The 21,573-nt window shown below is 37.4% G+C and overlaps 1 long non-coding RNA gene across 2 annotated transcripts in view; it reads left to right on the plus strand.

The window, feature by feature from the left end:
- The window catches only part of LOC131814078 (uncharacterized), a 126,818-nt gene that overhangs the window by 299 nt on the left and 104,946 nt on the right, over window positions 1-21,573 (plus strand). The window lies entirely within an intron of this gene.

Below are 21,573 nucleotides of genomic sequence, written 5' to 3' on the forward strand. Positions count from 1 at the left end.
GCGCAGCGTTGCGCCCTGGCCCGCGGGATCCCGGGTCGGAAGTTGACGCGGCGGAGAGTGACCTGGGCGGGTGGGTGAGGGAAGGGCTCAGTGGCCTGCACAGGCGGAGGATGCAATGGAGCCTGTCGGACGGAGCGTCTCTGCAGCGCTGCGGCTTCCACGACGATTGTGGGTCGCGCAAGGCCCCGTAGTCCGCTCTTTTAAAGCCTCGGTGAGAGCCGAGCAGTCACAGAGTGTGTGTTCACAAAGGGTCACCACACGCGGAGCTGCCCCCCTCCCTGTCTCCCTAAACCCCATCTTCGAGGCCAGGGGCTTTTCTGCCAGGATTCGGGGGGTGTTTCTCCTCCTTCCTTCCCTCCCTCCCAGATCTTCTCACGGTAAGGGGAGTAGCCAAAGCGCAGGGACTTTGCTATCCACGAGCCGTTCTAAGCAGTCAGCAGCCGATCTGTCCCTGCTGCGCTCGTTTCAGCTGCCCTGCCTCGCTTTAACTTCAGAGAAAAGGGGGAGTTCTCATTTAGTTGATAAGTTTAAGGCTCTGCTTGCTTAGGGAGGTCTTGGGGTTGAAGGGACACCGTGACCGCGTGCGCTATTTCTGAGTTGCATTCTGAATCTTGGGGCAGCATAGTCTCGAAGTCCTTTTGGTCGATTGGTTCTATGTCCTAGAGTAATAATATGTAGTTTCGGACCATTTCTTTTTGCAGAGTAACCACCGTTGGCATTTTGGGCTGTGGGGTATTTTTAGTCGTCTCAAAGTCTGTAACTATATTCTGGAATAATGCTGGTGATTTTGATAGGGCGGTATAGAGGAAACAAGTCCCATATACCAAAAAATTCCTCAGTAAAAGATTTTAGTTTTACTTAAGGATACGTATAGCCGAGAAATCCAATAGGGAGTTTATTTTGTTCTCCAGACTGGAAACCAGGCTGGTTAATGTTTGTTTACCGGTTTTTGTTGTACTCGATTATTAATATACTGGTTTATTTGTTGTAAGATCTAACTAGTTAAGTTTTTTCTTTTTAAATGAATTATGAAAATGCGAGAACCTAGTATTTCCACCTTGAAATAATAGCCAAACTCAGAGTTTTTCTTGTTCATCGTTGCTATTTCCATTTTTTAGGATGGAATACACTAGATTTTTTTTTTTTTGTAATAAATGTTTGCTGCATTGTTAACTGCATAAATGGAACAAAATAATTGATTCAGTTAAAATTTTAAGATTGAAAAATCAGTATCGCCAAACTGAACTGTATCAATGAAACGTTGTTTGTAAAGTTGATTTACAGTCTTTTAGCGCAAATTTGATTTTTTTTTGCCAGGAAGAAATATCTTAATAGTAACAAACAAAATGGATGTGGGACTTGGGTTGTGGAAAGCAAAGAGGATTTTAGTATATACTGTGTTTTGACTCCCCGCTATTCTTCCTTGTAAAAAGTAGAAAAAGTTCTGCAAGACTTTATAAGATAAAAAGAATGATGATTATATAGGAGAGTCGATTAGAAGAGGTTGACTAGAAAGTCTCCTTTCGTTTATATTAAAGTAACAGTCCCAAGTTGAAAAAATTCAATGCATTTATGTTTTTTCTTTAGCAATATATTTGGAATGCCTTTTTTTTTTTTATTTACACTGGTCCCAGAAATAGGGCAATTACCTCACAGGAGAATTAAAGCAGTCTTGTCAGCAGTGTGGGACAGAAGTTTTATTTACCTGTTTTGAATTAAAAACTAACAATCTAATCAAAGGGAGCTTTTATTAGAACAGCTACAATAGGAATATAATGTACAACTAGGATTTTCTGTCTGCCCGTCTTCTTTCCTTCCTTACCATGCTTACCTCCCTTTCCTCCCTTTCTTTCTTTCCTCTCTCCTTTCTTTCCCTTCTTTTTCTTACAGTGTCAGGTTTTGTCCTGTCTGCTAGGTTGGATTCTGTAATCACAAGCCAAGTCTTCAGCCCAAACCTGGGATGTAAAAGCTGCCTGCTGTGATTGGTTGTTCTGATCTCATCAAAAAGATGAGAGCTAAAGTGACTAACCGTATTTTTAACAGCACCTTTGAGAGTACAGTCTATATAATCTCTCGTTTAATTCCAACATTCAGGAGGCTTTGCAAACCAAAAACTTTTTAAGCTTGGAGATAAAATGCATTTATTTGATAACAAAATATGACCTGAGCAAATGAGAAATTGTATATAATTTTTATCCCATATATTTTGCTGAAGAAATATTATGTTTGATTATGGGGTACTGCCGTTGGCCACCGGTATGGGAGGTGTTACATAATGGTTTGTGTACCTTGAAACATTTTTAAATTTCAAGAAATTATTACTTTTCTTTTTTGTTAAGATTTATTTATTTGTTAGAGCACAAAAGCTTACAAGCTGGGAGAGTGGCAGACAGGGGGAAAAACAGGCTCTCCAGTGAGCAACGAGCCTGATGCAGGGACTCCACCCCAGGGTTCTGGGATCAGGACCTGAGCTGAAGGCAGAGGATTAACCAAATGAGCCACCCACACATCACAAGAAATTACTATTTTTAAAACACATCCAGACTCTGGGTTTTGGTTAAGGAATGTGAACCTATATAAATATTTTTGGCAGTACACTTGTGCTAGGCATTTGCATATTTAGAAAATTAAAATAAGACACTTTAGTTCTTGCCCTCAGTGAATTCAGTTGAGATAGGTTAGGAAAAATACATTTATCATATTGTAATATGTGCAGTCACATATTTGTAAGTGTGGCCACTTACCTCAGGATTTGAGGTTACTTTGTGCTTTAGACTTTTAAGCTTTAGACCGAACATGACAACCCATTATGTGCCTAAATTTGTTTGTGTTTTCCTCCCACAAAATGAGAAAATTGTATGCATAGAGTAGATATTGGAATGTCTGATTTCTAGTCCTCTTTTGCTGTGTGATCTTACATGAGTCACATAATTTTCAAGGCCTTGGCTTATAGATCTATAAAGTGAGAAGTTTGGAATAGATAGTCACAGTTTCAGTATTCTACCTGCAAATATTTATCCTCAGAACTATGCCTACTTTTTGAAGTATTTTCTATTAAGAACATGATCCTATATCATCTCAAGCCTTTTTATTGCCCATCTAAATTTTATGTTTTCCTTTTGGATTAGGTAATACATTCATATGCTTCAAAATTCAAAAGGTAAAAAAGAATATGCAGTGAAAAGTTTTACTTCTTTTCCTGCCTCTTAGCCAGCTTGCCTAGGAAGCCACCAATGCTAACAGTTTCCTTGTATATTTCTCAAAAAAACTTTCACATGTATATAAGCAAATACTACACATATTTTATTTTTTGCCTTTTTTCACATAGTTGGTACTATGCTGTTTATGTACCTTTTTTTTTTTTCATTTATCTTGGAAGTTCTGTGTCATATAAGGTGGTTCTTTATTCATTTTTAGGGCAGCATAATATTCCATCATATGATCTATCACTTCATTAGTCCTCTCCTTTTGGACATTTAGATTTTTTTCTGGTCTTTATTAAAAAGCATTATACAATGAATAACTTGGTACATTCCTCATTTTCCATGTATGTGAATGTCTTTTCTGTAAACAGTGGCATAGCTCTATTGGGTTAGTGACATAATTGATAAAGCCATGTCATTTATATTTTTATGTTATTTAGTTAACAATAACAAAAAATTGATGGCTCAGGGTCTCAATACTATATTCCCAGGTTTCCATCAACTTTGACTTATGTGCTGTCTATGCCAGAATAGTATAGTGGTATAGTGGACTCAATACCCTATTTGATTCTAAAGTTAGCATACAAAATAAATCACTCATCTTAAAGGCTGTTTCTTTCTTTGAGCCATAGATGAAGCAAGTGGATTATGTGTAGAGATCTTGTCCTAAATGAACAAATAAGTGTATATGTAAGTTTATATAAATAAGCATGTAATGTTTAAACACTAAAATCCTGCAGCAGAGCATGATTTTCAACACGAGGCTTATAGGAATGGAGACTAATTGACGTAACAACGTACTTACGTTTTCAGCTCATTCTTGCTTCTGGGCATATATGCATTGACTTCTGTGTAAATTGATATTTTTCTGTTAAACTTCCTTGCCAGGCACACACAGTTACTTTATATGAGATGCAACTTTTATGTATTCCGACTTTACCACTAAGAAAACTAAACCTAAAAGTAAACAGTTGACCCGAATTTGCGTAACGAAGTGGCAGATCTGGGACTACAACCAATGTCTTCTAATTTCTAATGCAGGGCTTTTTCCAGTATAGCACATTCTCTCATAATTTCGCATGTAGCGATAGCAGTAGATCTGAGAACACCCAGTGGTTAAATACTGCTTTCAGTCCATCTTCTCTGCCTAGGCTCTAGAGCAGCCTAGAGTTCAGAAAGCAGCAGGGTGGTTTTCTGAAGACAAAAGAACATCTATAAGCAATTATTGAAGTAATTACACAACATGTTGATTAGCAATCAGGAAGACTCCAAATCAAAAAATTAAAGCTGATCTGGAGAAACACTCTTCTTTCCTAATGGGAACACAGTGTCATTTGGAGATCAATTTATCAGTCATAAGGACTGGGAGGAAATTGGGATTATTTAGAAACAGTCCGACATTCCCTAGAGTTCATGCCATTTTTAAATTTAGCCAGAAAATCTGAGCAGTCAGAAAAGGAGAAATGATAGAAACAACTGCAAAAGGATGATAAATAGAAGAATGGAAAATATACTGTCAAAACTGTATTCCCCTGAAGCTGGCCTTGTAGCATATAACCACTTCCCTTGCTTTATGACCTTAATTCTGGGGCTGTTCCCTTTTTCCTTGCGTAATTGACTCACCCTTCAAGTGTCAGCCTCAGTTTCTCATGTCAAGCTGTCCACCCTATCTGAGCAGCTCTCTGTCATCCCTACTCTTAATTCCTTAATTACCACCTTCTGTTTGTTTTCTTCATTGTGTGTGTGTGTGTGTTGTCTGTTTTAATAAGTTGTGAGCTCTCTGAGGGCAAGGACTACATCTGTGTTCCCTGTTACATATACATTATCTAATACATAGTACAAATTTGTTGATCAATAAACAGTCTTCATGGTTCCCAATTCATATATGGCTGACAAAACCTACTCTTAAGATGAAATGTTTTCAACAGTATATTTCCCTGTGTTTTTATATTTGTTCAGGGTTTTTGGGGGAGGATGTATATGTAATTTATATGCTCATCTTACTGAGAAAAATATTGTCACCAAGCTTTTATTGAATATGCAAAGCACTGTACTAAATGCTGGCTGAATACAAAGGTGAATAATGCATAATCCTTATCCCTAAAGAAAAGTAGAAACATTTGTAAACAAATAGTTTTATACAAAGGCAAAATGAAATAAATACTAAATAGAGATGTGCAAGAAATATTCAGTAGCAACAATGAAGAAAACTGCTTAATTTTAATTACAGGAAGAGCCTTACAGAGTTGAATTTTGACTTTGGTCTTAAAGATAGAGAAATAGTTGAGGTGAATAGGGATGAATAAATGTTCAGCTTCCCTTTTAAGAAAGTCTTTAAAATAGTAATGTTTATCACAAAGAACTCTTACAAAACATTGTCATAAGGCAACCTTTAAAAATTTCAGTAATAAAATTACTCTCACCTTAAGCATTATAGTTCTAAATTGAGACTAACTTTAAAATTAATTTGACTATTTTGACTAGGTTGGTGGTTTCCAGCAAGGTGCTAAGTCATCAGTTCAATCTAATAATTAGATTCTGATTGCTAATTGCTGTTAGTAATTGTTTAATAAACTGATCAATTCAGACAAAACTGTTGAGTGATTTTTTTTTTTTTAATTTAACAGAGATCACAAGTAGGCAGAGAGGCAGGCAGAGAGAGAGGGAGAAGCAGGCTCCCTGTGGAGCAGAGAGCCCGATGAGATGCAGGGCTTGCTCCCAGGACCCTGGGATCATGACCTGAGCCGAAGGCAGAGGCTTTAACCTACTGAGCCCCCCAGGCACCCCTGAATGATCTTTTTTAACTCTTTTTTTTTTTAAGTGATTTTTTAAGCCATTGTGGTCTTTAATGTGTGATTCTTTGACCACACCATGAATTAAAATGTAGACTATTTTTTTGATGGTCTAATTTGATTTCTACTTTACTTTACTGTTGCTTTCCTATTCTTGTGTGTTTTCCTGAGCAATAGACTCCTCCCCTTTTCCTTAAAAAGGAAAGAAAAGAAAGTCTTTAGATTCACAGACCTGATTTCAGCTTGTCCACTTACTAATCACAGTTCTGCTACTTTCAGTTTTGTTTCTTCCAACAAAATACTTAACTTCCCTGCGGCTCAATTTTATCCATGATGAAAATATCCACTAATCCCACTGTGTCATTTAACTAGTTTTGTGACCTGAGGTAAATTACTTAATCTGTCTTATCCTCAGTTTTCCCATGTATGAAATGAAATTATTTTAAATGAGGTGATAGGTAGAACAGTGCCTGACAGGTAATATGCCTTCAGCAAATGTAGGTTTCCTTCCATTATCTTCAATCTCATCCAAACCCTGCATGTCTTTGAAAATTTGCTTCAAGTTCTGTTTGCTATAATCTTTCCTTTGATAGTTCACAGCAGTCTCTTTTTTTTTTTTTTTTCCCAAAGTCATTGCACTCACTATGTATATCTTGGTTCTTAAATTTGTATGGATCAGCATTATATTGGGAACTTATTAAAAATGCAATTGCTAGGGGCACCTGGGTGGCTCAGTGGGTTAAGCCTCTGCCTTCAGCTCAGGTCATGATCTCGGGGTCCTGGGATCAAGTCCTGCATGGGGCTCTCTGCTCAGCGGGGAGCCTGCTTCTGCCCCACTTCTCTCTCTTTCTGCCTCTCTGCCTACTTATGATCGATCTCTCTCTCTCTGTCAAATAAATAAATAAATAATCTTTTTTAAAAAATGACATTGCTTGGGTCCTATTCCTGATTCTGTGGGTTTGGCTTGGGATCTGGGCATCTCTGGTTTTTTTTGCCTTTTTCCTTCAAATTTTCTGATGCTTACCAGTGATCATAATTTCTCAGTTATTTGTTAATAATTATATGCTTCTTATAGTTTATATTTGCTAAGTAATTATTATATTACTATTTAACCTTTAGGTTGTCTTATTTTACACACCAAATATACCCTACACCTCATATGGACACAAAATACCCATTATAGTGCTATGTACTTAGTTTAGATGTTGATAGTAATGTCCTACGATTTTTCCTTGCTGAAGTATAGATCCGGTTAAGAAATAAGATGCAGAAATCACGTAGATGAAGAATCATATACAAGTTTAATTACCAAAAAAGTTGTTTGGGAAATGCGGTTGAGGTTTGCGTCAACAGTGAACTTCCTAGTGTTGCATTCTGGAATTAGGCTGATTTAAACCTCAAGTTTCTCTGTTCCACTATGTTTACTGTGCAGTAGAGAACAGTCCAGAACAAGTGGCTGTCTTCAGTTAGACAAATCCCAAATGGAAAAGGAAGAGAAAGTGGCTGAGCCTCAGAATTTTTTCTTTCAAACTTACCAGACCAGTTACTCCCTCCTGCTCTAGGGAGGAGTTAGCAAGAAGGTGGTGTGATAGGCCCTAAGGAGTTAAAAAACACCACTCATTGGTTTGATTAAAATTCTAATGCCAAAGCACTAAACAAGTCCAAGTTAGTGAAATGGTTTAAAATCATTCATCATTTTGGGACTCCTGGCTGGCTCAGTCAGTAAAGTGTGGGATTCTTAATCTTGGGGTTATGAGTTTGAACCCCACTTTGGGTGCTGAGATTACTTAAAAGTAAAATCTTTGGGGAAAAAGTGATCAACCATTTTATTTTAGTCATTTATTTCACCATGTGAGGTAAACCGTTTTATTATCATGAACTCATAAATGAACTTTTATCATAATTTGTAAAATAATATGCTAAATGCAGGTTTTATAAGATAGCAAAACAAAACAATTTAAGTTGAGAAATTTGAATTATTTATTGAATTAAACAGTATAAAGTTCATTTGTACAAAATCATTTATGTAAAAAACATTCTGTTTTTAAGGTTTTCCAACATTGTGGAAAATATAATTTGAAGATTGTGGCAGAAAATGTTTTAAGATAAATTGACAATGCCTAAATGTTCTTTAGAATTCTAGTCATAAACATTGTTGGCTAAGTTTGCATTTTAAGTTCCTTAAAGAACATCCATTAAGTTGTTTAAAGAATTTATGTGTGAACGACCAGTTATAGAAGCCCAAGTACAAGTATAATCAAATCTTTCATCTATATTTAAGCTGTTTACTACATAGAGGCGTGTATGGAGCATACTAGCACAAGACCCAGTGCACTCATTTGGCTCTTGTAATTTCCAGTCATGTATGCATATTTGACAGCAGCTTTCACCCTCAGTTATTATTTTGCTTGGCAGGAAAGAAATTTCAGAGAATTCATTTTATTTTCCAAATGTAGTTTGTGGTGCTTAATCAATAAAATGTTTGGTTTGGGTACTGATTAGCTTTAGGATGAGATTTCCCATGATTCTTACAGTAAATGAGAAGTGGTAGTATATTTTCTCTGACTATGGAATTTATAAACCCTGAATGTTGTTCAGTTAAGTCCTCAGAGCTTAGAAGTGGCAGTTAAATGAAAAAAAAAAAAAAAAAAAAAAAAAAAAAAGAACCTAGAATAAATTGACAATTTTCTGAAAATGAAAGGGCAGAGAGATACAGGAGAGTTGGGAAGTGTTAATTTTAGGATATTGTAACAGGAATAATGAATATATTTACTACTTTCAGAAAGTCTCTTCCAAGACAGAAGAACAAGTTAAGTGGCTTCACCAAGATCCATTCTGTAAGACGGGTCTTTTCAAAAACTCATTAAGAGACACCAAAGAACCATGATAACCAAATGTAGTGCATAGATTTTTATTAAATGCTGGTTTGAGAAAAACTGCTGCAAACTATGTATGGAGGGAATTTTAATATGCCTAGCTATAGAATATGTTGGTGAGTGTGTTTTTTACTTTTGTACTTGTGTTAATGGTTGTTATGGTTGTGTAGGAGAATTGCCCTTCTTCTTCCTCCTCTTTTTTTTTTTTTTATAAGGAGCTGTATCTAAAGAGTATAAGTATTCAGAGGGTGTGTGTGTGTGTATACTTATGTACAAATAGGATAAACAACATGTGTTAATGTGTGTAGTGTTAAATGTTGAATCTTTGGTAGATATACTGGGCAGGGTGTTGCCATAGTTTGGTTTTCTGGACATTTGAACATGTATTATAAGAAGTTGGGAGAAAAAAAATCTTCCTCTGGATATTAATTCTGTTTTCTTACTCAGCTTTACAAAGGCCTCAAGGGAGTGTATCATTTTGTAGACTATTGTCTCTACCTTCTTCTGTTTACTCTTTGGCATCCAGGCCAGTCAAGGTTTCGTTCCTGCCTCCCCACCCAGCACTGTTCATTTCCACATCAGCATTGACGTCCAGGTTGCCAGATCTCGTAGTCATTTCTCAGTCCTCATTTTCATTTGACACAGTTGTTGATTCTCTCTTACTCTTGGTACTCTTCAAGTCTCTCCTTTGCCTTTTTAGTATTTTGTGCTGGTTCCCCTCCTCCTTAAGTATTGGAAGGGCTCAGAACTCAAATCTCTTCTCCGTTTTCATTCACTCCCTAACTAATCTTATCTTGTCCTGTAGCTGTTAGTACTATATAGATGCCAAGACTTCTGAGTTTATATCTCTCCAACCCCAACTTCTTCCCAGAACTTCAGGCTCACATATCAATCTGCCTATCAAATATATCCACTTGATGCCAACTAAATAGACAAATTCAAATTTAATATGTCTAGAACCATGGCCGAGTCTCATCAGTCACGTCTGCTCACTCCAAAACAAAACCGAGCACCTGTTCCCTACCTACCACTCCCACATTCTTCCTCATCTCAGTACTAGGCACTTCATTCTCCTAACTGGTCAGGTGAGAAAGCTTAGTGTTGTCTTTGACTCCTTTTTTCCCCTCACACTATATATTTAATCCTGTAGCACGTAACACTCAGCTCTGCTTTTAAAAAATATCTAGAACTAAATACTTCTTAAACTCACCACTATCATCTTAATCCAAGCCACCATTCTACAACACATTATAGCCGAGTTTCTCAACTCCAGCACTTTTGGCATTTGGGGCCAGGAGTTCCTTGAGGGGATAGGCTACTGGTGCATTGTGGGATGCTTAGCAGTGTCCCTAGCAGTTACCCACTGGATGCAAATAGCAACTGCTTCTCCCATAGTTTTGATAACCAAAAATGTCAACAGACATCACTAAAATGTCCCCTCGGGGGCCAAATTGCCTCCAGTTGAGGACCATTGGATGATAGCAATAACTTCCTGTTCTCTCTACTTCCTTGCCTCCCCACAATTTATTCCCCGTTTAGCAACCAGTGTCTCATATACATGTATGAGTAAGATCATGTCATTCCTTTGCTCAAAACATTCCATTGACTTCCACTCTCATTAGGCACAATGAGATTCCTTCCCTAAACACACACACACACCTGTTGAAAAGCAGGCTATTCCTATTGTTCAAAGCTTTTTCTCTTTATGCAAATTGGAAAGGACACCCCTTTTACTAGGTAGATGGAGCCACTTACCCTACTTTATTTTTCTTTACTGCAACATTTATCAGTTTTTATATTTATTAAATGATTAGTAAAAGTAGAAGTAGAAGTGTAATAACATATACAAAGTCTAGAGTTTTAATAATAGGTACGATTGTAATGATGTGCTAAGATACATGCTGAAATTTAAAGAAAGTCTTAGCACCTAACCTAGCTCAGAGATTCTTAAAAGATCTTTCAGAAAAATGATGCCTAAATAGGATGTAGTCTGGTAAAAGAGAGAAATGTGTTTAATAGTAGAGGGAGAAGAGAAAGAGGGGAGCAAATGATTAGTTCTGTTTTGAACTGACTCCAAGGTCCCTCCATGAGATTATTCCATCATGTAGTTAAGAGATATGAATCTTGATCTCAAGAGATACATCTGGGCTGGAGATACAGATTTGGGAATAATCATTAAATAGGCAGAAATGAGAGAATGTTTACATGTCATAATTGGAGGGATAGGCTGAAATGTAGTCTGGTAGCCTACAGAAATTCCTTAATCATATGCCACAGGGGAAAATGTAGGGAAGAAAAAGTAAGAGATTGCTGATACTTCTCTATGACAAGGGAAACAAATGAGATAGGGTCAGTTGGTCATATTTTAGAACTTTTTCCTTTACTTCAGTCTGGTTTAAACTGAATAATTGTTCTTCCTCAGGGTTCATCAAAGTGTTGATTACATCAGACAAACAGAGCCTGCTGGTTATGACTAGTCATAGGTACCAAGACTCTTACTTTTTATTCCTTAGAAAAATCAGTTTTTCAAACGTGGAAATTTGGGGGTGGAAAATCTTTAAAGTGTGGATAGTGAAGTGTTCTCTTCATCTCATTCTTATACTTTTAACTTGGGATAGAAAACAAGCATGTTTTAGTCTAAATGATAGCCATCAGTTATACAGCAAACTACTCCAAAATCTGGTGGTTTTAAAAAATGATTATTTCTCATAATTCTGTAGGTCACTATAAAGTTCTTCTGCAAGTCTCTCCTGGGTCCACTCATGTAGATGCAGTCAGTTGGCAGGTTGGCCTGGGACTCAATGGTCTAGGGATGGCTGCACTGACATCTCTGAGGCCAAAGTGCTCCCTATCAGCTGGGCATCTCTCTCTGTCTGCAAGCAGGGTCTCCTCATTCAATAACTTCCCTTGGATTTTGTAAGATGGCACCAGAAATATTCCAAGAGGGCAAAACCAGAAGCCTACGAGGCTTCAAAATACCTAGTCTCAGAAGTTGCATAAGATCAGCTCTGTTGCATCCTACCGTGATTATATAAGCAGATTGTTATTTAAACCTCACAACAGTGCTACAAAAAGTAGGTACTGTTACTATCCTCATTTTTAAAGTGAGGAAACTAAAGCTCAGCATTAGTAGTTTGACCACAGGCACCAAATGGGCAAGCCATAGAACCAAACATTGTTTCAGTCTCTCCTTACCAATCAGCAAACTATTTGATGTTGATTTATTTGAGCCTGACTCCTCATCTGTAAAATGAAAGTAATACTACTATACAGAGTTATTTTCAGGATTGAATGATTTTTTTTCTGAAGTGCCTAGCAGAAGCTGTTCAAGATGGTAGCATAGGAAAATCCAAAAGTCTTTTCCTCCCACAGACACACCAAATCTACAGCTACATATGGAACAGTTGCCTTTGGAAAAGACCTGAAAATTAACTGAACAGTTCCTCTGCAACAGTACCTGTAAAAAGAGTGATGGAAGAGGCAGAGGTGTGGTCTCACTAAAAACTCCAGCTCCAGTGTAGCAAGTCACAATTGGAAGAGATCTCACATGGCCACTAGCCTGAGGTTGCCCTCTTACATCTCCTTTTCTTCCTCCTTGACAAACACAGACGACGAGGATGTGCCCGGGCCCTCGTGAAGATGCTTCTATGCACAAAGCTGGGATGATCATTTTGTTCATGGCTGGATTGGGACCTCAAGCCCCTGGATGACGAGATGAGTCCTTCGATGAGATGGGAAGCAACATCACTAAGAGAAAGGAAGAAAAGAAGAAAAGAAAGGAAGAAGAACAAAAAGAAAGAAAAGGAAGAAAGGAAGGAAAGAAGGAGGGAGAAAGGAAGGACCATCATCCCTGAGTTTGGGAGAAGCTGACCCTTTGGCTGCCTGCCCAGCCAGGATGGCTCCCTGGCAACACCTAGCACATTCTTCTGTGTTGACAGTGGAGTGAGGTGAACCAAAGGGCAGTTTCCTAGGACTGTCATCGCCCAAAAGGACCAAGCCTCATGCCTGCATGGAGATTCTTCTTGTAGCCCCTAATCCAGTCTTCCTGCCTGCCGGGGTGGTTTGGAGAGGGTTCTGGAGAAAGTGACCCCCACTTAATTCTGTGCTCAGTCTGACCTACCCACTACAGACAAGAGGGACTCCTGGAATTCAGAGAAGCTCTGACCATTCCCCTCCCTCCACCTCGTGACTGCCTTAGACCTTTAGTGGACCCTACCCTGGAGAAATATGATTTGAACCACATGTGTAATTTAAAATTTTCCTGTACCACCTGAAAACAGTATAATAAAATGGATGAAATTTAAAAAACAAAGAAATGTTAAAGGAACTTATTTAAGCTGAAAAGAAAGGACACTAAGAGAATCTTACAAAAGCAAAAATCTCCCTGGTAAAGGTAAAAACATACGGTAAAAGTAGTGGATTAATTACTTAAAACCTAGTATGAAGGTTAAAAGAAAAAAGTAGTAAAAGTAACTAAAACTATAATAGTTTAGGAATACACAAAATTAGAAGATACACAATGTATCAAATAAAACATGGGCAGGGGAATAAAAATGTAGAGTTTTAGGGTGTGTTCAGACTTAACTTGCTATACGCTCAGACTGTTAGATATAATATGTATATGTTAAAGGTAAGCCTCATGGTAACCATAGAACAGAAACATGTAAGTTACACAAAAGATAATGAGAAAAGAGTCTACATATAACGCTACAAATTCATCAAACCATAAGGGAAGATAGCAAGAGAAGAATAAAGCAACAGAGAGGAGCTACAAAACAGCCAGAAAAGAATTAACAAAATGGCAATAAATACATATCTATCAATAATTATATGCAAATGGACCAAATTCTCCAGTCAAAAGACACAGAATAGCCGAATGGATAAGAAAAAGACCCACCTACATGCTATTACAAGAGACTTGAGGTGTAAGGTTGCACACATAGACTAAAAAGAAAAGGATGGAAAAGATGTTTGATGCAAATGGAAATCAGAAGAAAGCTGGACTAGTTATATTTCTTTTAGACAAAGAAAAGCTGTCTTTTGATATCTTTTCAAAAAATAACACTGACAGACTTTCAGACTAAGAAAAAAGAGAGAGGGCTCAAATAAAATCAGAAGTGAAAAGGGAAAAGTTAACAGCTAATACCAAAGAAATGAAAAGGACCATAACGGACTACTATGAATGATTATATGCCAACACATTGGATGACCTAGAAGAAATGGACAGATTCCTAGAGGCATAAAATCTTCCAAGACTGAATAACGAAGAAACGGGAAATCTGAATAGACCAGTTACTAGCAAGAAGATTGAAACAGTAATCAAAAACCTCCCAACAAGCGAAAGTCCAGGACAGACAGCGTCACTGGTGAATTCAACCATTCAAAGAAGATTTAATATCTATCCCCCTCAAATGCTTTTTAAAAAATTGAAAAAGAGGGGACACTTAAAAACTCATTTTACAGGGTTAGCATTACCTTAATACTGAAACCAGAAAAGACACCACAAAAAAAAAAAAAAAGGCCAGTAATCCTGATGAACATAAATGCAAAAATCCTCAACCAGGTATTGGCAAACCAAACTCAACATGCACTGAAAGGATCATATAGCATATAGCATAATCAAGTGGAATTTATTCCAGTGATCCAAGGATGGTTGAACATCTGCAAATCAGTCAACATGCTACACCACATTAACAAACTGAAGAGTAAAAATCATCTCATCACCTTGATAGATGCAGAAAAAGCACTTGACAAAATTTAACACCCATTTAGGATAAAAACTCCCAACAAACTGGGTATAGAGGTGACATACCTCAAAGTAATAAAGATTATATGATCAATTAGTTTATGACAAAGGAGCCAAGGATATACAGTGGGGAAGGGAGAGTCACTTCAATAAATGATGCTGGGAAAACTGAACAATCATGTGCAAAAGAATGAAAGTAGTGTGCTGTCTTACACCATAAATAATAATTAACTCAAAATGGATGACAGACTTAAATGTAAGATGTGAAATATAAGACTTAGGTGTTAAGACTATAAAACTCCTAGAAGAAAACATTAGGTGGTAAGCTCCTTGACATCAGTCTTGACAATGATTTTATTTTGGATTTGATTCCCAAAGGCAAAGGCAACAAAAGCAAAAATAGATAATGGGACATCAAACTAAAAAGCTTCTGCACAGCAAAGGAAACCATCAACAAAATGAAAAGGCAACCTACTGAATGGGAAGAAGATATTTGCAAATCACATATCCAGTAAGGGGTTAATAGCCAAAATACATAAAGAACTCATCCGATTCAATAGCAGAAAATAAGCAATCCAATTAAAAAGTGGGCAGAGAATCTGAAGCGAGATTTTTCCAAAGAAGACATACAGGTGACCAACAGGCACCTGAAAAGGTGCTCAACATCACAGTCATTACAGAAATGCAAATCAGAACCACAGTGCGATATCATGTCACACCTGTGACTAATGACTGTTATCAAAAAGGTGAAATAACGAGTGTTGTTGAGGATGTGGAGAAATAGGAACCCATGTGTGCTGCTGGTGGGCATGTAAATTGGTGCAGCCACTATGGAAAACAGTATGGAGGTTCCTCAAAAAATTATAAATAGAACTACCATATGATCCAGAAATTACACTTTTGGGTATTTATCTGAAGAAAATGAAAACAGTAATTTGAAAAGATAGATGCATCCCTATGCTTATTGCAGCATTTTTTACAGTAGCCAAGATACAGAAACAAGTGTCAGACACGCACACATAATGGAATACTGCTTGGTCATAAAAAGAAGGACATCTTGCCATTTGTGACAATATGGATGACCTTGAGGAAATTTAGCAAAATCAGAGAAAGACAAATATTATATGACTTCACTTAAATGTGGGATCTAAAACATCATAAAACAAAAACCATAGATACAGAGAACAGATTGTAGGTTGCCAGAGAGGATGGGTTTTGAGAAATGGGCAAAATGGGTATGAAGAGGGTCATTTCCAGTTATAAGAAGTGTAAACTTCAGTTGCAAGTAAGGTTGGTCATGGGAGGTAATATACAGCATGGTGACTATTATCAATAATAATGTATTGCATATTTGAAAATTGCTAAAAGAAATCTCAAAAGTTTCACAAGAAAAATATTTTCTTATGTTGTATGGTAACAGATGGTAACTAAACTTACTGTGGTCATCATTTCCCAGTGTATGCAAATACCAAATCATTATTTTGTACACCTGAAACTAATAAGTGTTGTATTGCCAATTATACCTCAATTTAAAAAACAATGAAAATAAGCACTTAGTAGAGTGCATGATTCAGAGCAGATACTCAAAAATGTTAATTTCACCACCTTTCTCATACTCTTTTCAGATTTCCTTATTAGGAAATGTTTTTATATATCTTATTTGTTATCTTTAAAAAAAATTTCAATGACCCAGACTAGAATTGCTATTATTATTATTATTATTATTATTATTTTAGAATTGTTATTATTAAAGGAGACCATCATTAACATTCTAATAGTAGGTCAATAATAAATTCCCTCTGATGGAATTAGTTTTAAGACTGCAGTCTTAGCTGTTCTACCCTAAGGTGTTAATGGCTGATGATCACTTAATATATCACTCTTCCAGACATTATTTATATTTTCAGAAGTACTACAATCCCAATGAATGAATAGAATAAAACAATTTTAGGTTTTCTGACAAGCCAGTGAGGAGACTTAAGAGGAGGAAAGAGAGATCTCTCAGTGGTGCTCTTTGTGGTCTGCCTACCTCCATGGTCCAGCTCTGGCAATTGATCAAGTCAGTCACATATGCAATTCATAGGTTTGGGTTTGTATAGAGAAAAGGGAGAGATTCCTTTAAATGAATTCAGATTGCCATGCGATATTACTTCACTTGCCAATGTGATGCAATCACTACACTATAAATGCCAGCTACAGTGCTGACAGATTAAGGTTTGGGCCTGTTATGGGGTGAATTGTGTCCTCTTCCAAATTTCATACATTGAAGCTTTAATTCCCCATACCTCAGAATGTGACTATATTTAGAGATAAGGTTTTTAAAAGGGTGATTAAGTTAAAATTAAATCTTTAGGTTGAGCCCTAATCCATTATGACTGGTGTTTTTATGAGGAAACGAATTAGGACACAGACCTGCACACATGCAGAGGGAAGGCCTCATGAGAATACTGTAAGAAAGTGCCCATCTACAAACCAAGGAGAAAGACCTCAGAAGAAACCAAACCTGCTGACACCTTGATCTTTGGACTTTACCCTTCAGAAAGAAATTTCTGGGGTTGACTGGCTGGCTTAGTGGGGAATGCAGTTCATCTTGGGGTCATGAGTTTGAGCCCCATGTTGGGTGTTGAGTACTTAAAATCTTTAAAAATAATAAATTTCAGTTATAAAAGCCACTCAGTCTGTGCTATTTTGTAACAGCAGCCCATGCAAATTAATACAGGGGCCAGGCTATTTTCCACCCTTACACATGGTATTTAATAGTTGGAATTCTTTCAAAACCAAAACTTCTTGTTATAGGAACAGAAACCAGGAATGGATTATAGGAACCTTTTCTTACAAAGTAGCCAAATTATGATCAAGCATTTGAAATAGAACAGATTAGAAGGGTCTTCTTACCCTTTATCCTACCACCATGGCTATAACTTTTTCCTTCTATTTCTTTACCCTTTCACCCTACCCTACACCGCCCTATCCAACACACTTGCATACCAGGTAGCTGACTCTTTTGCCTTCAGTCCTTATATTTCCAGATATATTCTCTTAACAAGCTTTAGTTATTTTCTAAATAACAAGAAAATTATTCATGTTGTTTTCCTGCCTTTACTCTCTAGAATAAACACTGGAGTAGCCCAGTTGAAGAAAGAGAAAGACTTAACATTTATGGAGCACCTGCTTTATGCTAGGTACAGTGTTACTCACTTTACATAAACCATCCACTTCGGTGAGAGAACAGCAATGGCCCAGTTTAGAAAAGGAGAAGGAAAAGCAACAGTAATAGACTTGTGACATCACTTTGGAACTTTGAGTCTCTGTCCATTGCCCTAGTTTCTATATACTTAGCTCTGCCATTATCAGATCCACAATAACTGATGGTTCTGAAAAGTACCTTAACTATTGAAATCTCTAAATGTAAATCCTTTTGTGAGATATGAAAGCTGCATATCCTTGTGGTACCTTTAGGGAATGGCCCTGGAAATAGCATGGGGGTACTAGTGCTTCTGAGAGTATGTTGCTGACAGTCATAAGTAATTTTCATGTGCATGCCCCTTTCTTAATGGAGAGTAACAGGAGGAAAAATGCTATAATAGTTATAATAGTCAAGAAGGGGCAGTTAGCTCTAAGGACATTGGAAGCATGCTTGGTTTTGTGTAAAATGTCTTCCACCTAATTGTTAAAAAAATTTGAAATGGTTTCCTTGGGCTTGGGATTCTGAAGAAAAGGAGCCTAAGGGTAAAGAAGCTTAGTAGCCCTATACATATCAGGGTTCAGCAAACTATGACCTTTGGGTTCAGTTTGGACTGAGGCCTGTTTTTTTATGTCCCTTGGCCTAACATTGAATTTTACATTTTTAAAGAGTTTTTTAAAAATAAGAATATGATGAAGACTTTATATGGCCCACAAAGCCAAAAATATTTACTATCTGTCTCTGCAGAAAGCTTGTCATCCCTTGCATATTATTATAGAGGTTCTGTTTTGTGTTCTCTGTTGAAAGACTGGTGGTATATTGTTAAGAGTTGAATATGAGAATTTTTTCTGAACACTTGCAGTATTTCATAGAATTATTCAATTTTAGACCCTATAGAAAGTTGAGAAATCACCTTTCATGTATTAATTTACAGGACTGATGTAACAAAGTGCCACAAAACTGAGTGGCTTAAAGAACATAAATATAGAGTGCCTTGGTGGCCAGTTATTAAGCATCTGCATTCAGCTCAGGTCATGATCCCATGGTCCTGGTATCGAGCCCCACATTGACTCCCTGTTCAGTAGGAAGCCTGCTTCTCCCTCTCCCATTCCCCGTGCCTGTATTTCCTCTCTCACTGTGTCTCTTTCTGTGAAATAAATAAAAATCTTAAACAAAAATAAACAAATACATCATCCCACGGTTCTGGAGGCTCATGTCCAAACTCAGTGTGTCAGTATGGATGGTTCATTGTGAGGGCCATGAGGTTCTACGTCTCTTCCTAGCTTCTGGTGGCTTGCTAGCAGACTTTGGTGTTCCTTGGCTTGTAGACATATCACCCTGATCTCTGTCTTCATGTTCACATGGTATTCTCCTTCTATTTTTGTCTCTGTGTCCAAATTTCCCTGCTTTTGCATTGATACAATCTTATTGGCATAGGGCCCACCTTAGTGATCTCATCTTAACTTTATGATCTGCTGAAACCCCATTTCCTTATAGGGTCACATTCACAGGTACTGGGGCTTAGGACTTCAGCATCTTTTTTGGAGAACACAAATCAACCCACAACATTTTGTAAGCCCTTTGTTGTGCAGATAAGAACACCAAAACCGAGAAAGTGCAAAGAAGTCATTCAGATCCTATAGCTATCTAGGAGCAGAACTAGTATTAAAATGTAGATCCTCTGACTGGTCCACTACTTGTTCACCTACATGCTTTAAACCATAATACATAATTGATAATGAAGTTCAAATTGAGTATAGTACTTGCTTGTACTAGTTGCATTATTCCAGTCATCTTTGATGTGCCTTCCAATAATCACAGAAGAATAATAAATTATAGATGGATTAGAATTAATCCATCATTTCCATTACAGAAATAAACACATCATGTACTAATTTTAGGTTAAAACCAACTTTGTATAATGCTTAGTGAAATAAGACAGTCAAAGAAAGACAAATGCCATATGATTGCATTCATGTGGAATTTAAGAAACAAAACAAATGAGCAAGGAAAAAAGAGGCAAACCAGAAAACAGACTCTTAACTATAGAGAGCAAACAGATGGTTGCCAGAGGGGAGGGTAGATTAGGGGATGGCTGAGATAAGTGGAGGGGATTAAGAATTTTCTTACTATGGTGAGGGCTGAGTAATGTATGGAATTACTGAAGTTATACATTGTATACCTGAAACTGAAGTAAAACTGTATGTTAACTATACTGGAATTAAATTTTTTTTTTAAATCTTTGTATATTTAGTTCAGAAAGAACTTACTGAAGGTCTTTTGTTACTAGAGAATAAGCATAGACATACAGTATAGTAGTAGTTGTTGAAAACTTGTAGAGAGTGTGCATTGGTTTAGAGCTGTGCTTGGCCTGTTTCAATAGCATTTATGGCCAGGTGGTTCATTCAGAGGTTCTAGTCACAACTCTGCTACAGGTTCTGAGATTCAAGACTCATCTTTTGCCTGTGACAAATTACATTAAGCCTTAATTCCCGTTTCTTTAAAAGAAGGGTTGGGATCTTCAAAAGTGCCTTGTATGTCTAGGATTCCAAGATTCTAATTCTGTGAATGTGATAAGACTCTCTTGCATTTAGGGTATCAGTTAGTTAGGGAAAATACAGTTAATTTTGTACTAAAGAGTACATGGTAAATCTCTATATAGATTAAGACTTATCTAGCCAATCTGGAGTAGTATGTATGAGCATTAATTGTGGGGCCCCAGTATTTGATTATAAAAACTTCGTGAAGTTCTCTTTGGATACATTCTAGTGTATGCTAGATTACAAGTAGGAGGAATATTGCTGGACTGTCGTATTTTCCGTCACAGTTATGCGCCAGATTCCTGAGTGAAGAACTAACTTTAAAGGCTATACCCCACGGGTGCCTGGGTGTCTCAGTCCATTAAGTGTCTGACTCTTAGTTTCAGCTCAGGTTGTGATCTCATGCGTTGTGAGATCAAGCCCCTCATGGTGCTCTGTGCTCAGTGGGGAGTCTGTTTGAAGGTTCTTCCCTCTGCTCCTACCCACTCTGTGTGTGTGTGTGTGTGTGTGTGTGTGTATGCATCCCCCCTGACTCTGTCTCTAAAATAAATATATAAATCCTTAAAAAAAAATAAAAGGTTATAGCCCAGAGATAACCTAGTATGTCTTAACATTGGCATCCCAAGGAACAGAGTTTGATTGCACCTCCTTTGCTCTCTTGGTATTACTTACCTCTCCTACAACCTTTTGTGGGAGTCACCCTCCAAGATGGCCCCTGGTTATTCCTTTCCTTGAGAGGTCCCCTCCCGTATCAAATAGGACTTACCTATACTAGTGGGATACTGTAGAAATAACAGTGTGTAACTTCTGAGGCTAGGTCATAAAAGATATTTTAGCTTCCAGTTCAAGAATTCACTCACTGTATGGAATTCAGCTGCCATGTCATAAGGACACAAGCAGCCCTGTGGAGAGGTCCAAGTGATGAGGAACTAAGCCCTCCTCCTAACAAGCAGCACTATCTTTGCCTGGCATATGAAGGAGCCACCTGGGAAGTGGCTCGTGCAGCCCTTGTCAAACACTCAAAGGACCGCAGCCCAGCCACATCTTGTATGCTACTGAGCCATATTTAGAGCTAAGCCCTACTGGATCCTTGGCTGCAGAAACATTAATAATAAATGTTTGTTGTTGTAAGCTACTAAGTTTGGGGCAAATAAGTTATGCAAAAATAGGTAACAATACTACCTTAGTTAATTTTTCTCCTATATTCAGATCACTGTTTATATCTTTATCTA

The sequence above is a fragment of the Mustela lutreola genome, chromosome 13 (genome assembly GCF_030435805.1).
Source record: "Mustela lutreola isolate mMusLut2 chromosome 13, mMusLut2.pri, whole genome shotgun sequence".
Classification (NCBI taxonomy): domain Eukaryota; kingdom Metazoa; phylum Chordata; class Mammalia; order Carnivora; family Mustelidae; genus Mustela; species Mustela lutreola.